The sequence below is a fragment of the Schistocerca americana genome, chromosome X (assembly GCF_021461395.2).
Source record: "Schistocerca americana isolate TAMUIC-IGC-003095 chromosome X, iqSchAmer2.1, whole genome shotgun sequence".
NCBI lineage: Eukaryota > Metazoa > Arthropoda > Insecta > Orthoptera > Acrididae > Schistocerca > Schistocerca americana.
The window spans coordinates 169416255-169416963 of record NC_060130.1 but is presented as its reverse complement, the minus strand read 5'-3'; the positions used below and the strand labels follow the sequence as shown (position 1 = coordinate 169416963).

Here is a 709-nt window from a genome sequence, read left to right as displayed (position 1 = left end):
TCTTGATAATGTTCGACACTGCTGATAACACTCAGACGATTCAACACTTCTCTAAAAAAAAAAATCATGGTGCTGCAACCCATTTGAACGTGATCTGACCTCTTTTAGAGGGTAGCTCCACAGCCATATATTTTTTTACAATGAAATGAACACCCTTAGCTGCTAACAGGCGTTGACATATGTCAACGAGGACACATGAAAAAGTGGGCCCCGACCGGGACTCGAACCCGGGATCTCCTGCTTACATGGCAGACGCTCTATCCATCTGAGCCACCGAGGACACAGACGATAGCGCGACTGCAGAGATTTATCTCTGGCACGCCTCCAGCGAAACCCACATTCTCAACGTATTGTCCCGCACTACATTCGTAGTGCCCCCGCCCATTATACTCATTAATCGCGGCGCGTTACCGATTCCCGTAAGTGTTCGGGCACTGTTTGTGCACTCGCACAGAAGAAGAAGATGGTCAAGTGGCCGGTGAGCCTTAACTATATATATACTAAGATGGTATCTGTTCTTTCTGACATGTCCGAAAGAACAGACACCATCTTAGTATATATATATATATATATTTTTCTTTGTATGCAGGGTGGACCCACTACTGACTGTTCAAAATCATTCGACGAAATTTGAACGTGATTCAAAGCAGGAAACAGGAAGAGATCTTCACGCTTTTCCAGTCCTCGTATTTCGCGCCCTCCTGTAGCG

General features: G+C 45.7%; 1 non-coding gene across 1 annotated transcript; it reads right to left on the bottom strand.

Annotated features, from left to right (window-relative positions):
• Window positions 1-206: 206 nt before the first annotated feature.
• On the bottom strand, window positions 207-280 carry Trnat-ugu. The gene has a single exon. It is a non-coding gene; the product is annotated as a tRNA-Thr (tRNA).
• Window positions 281-709: the final 429 nt, after the last annotated feature.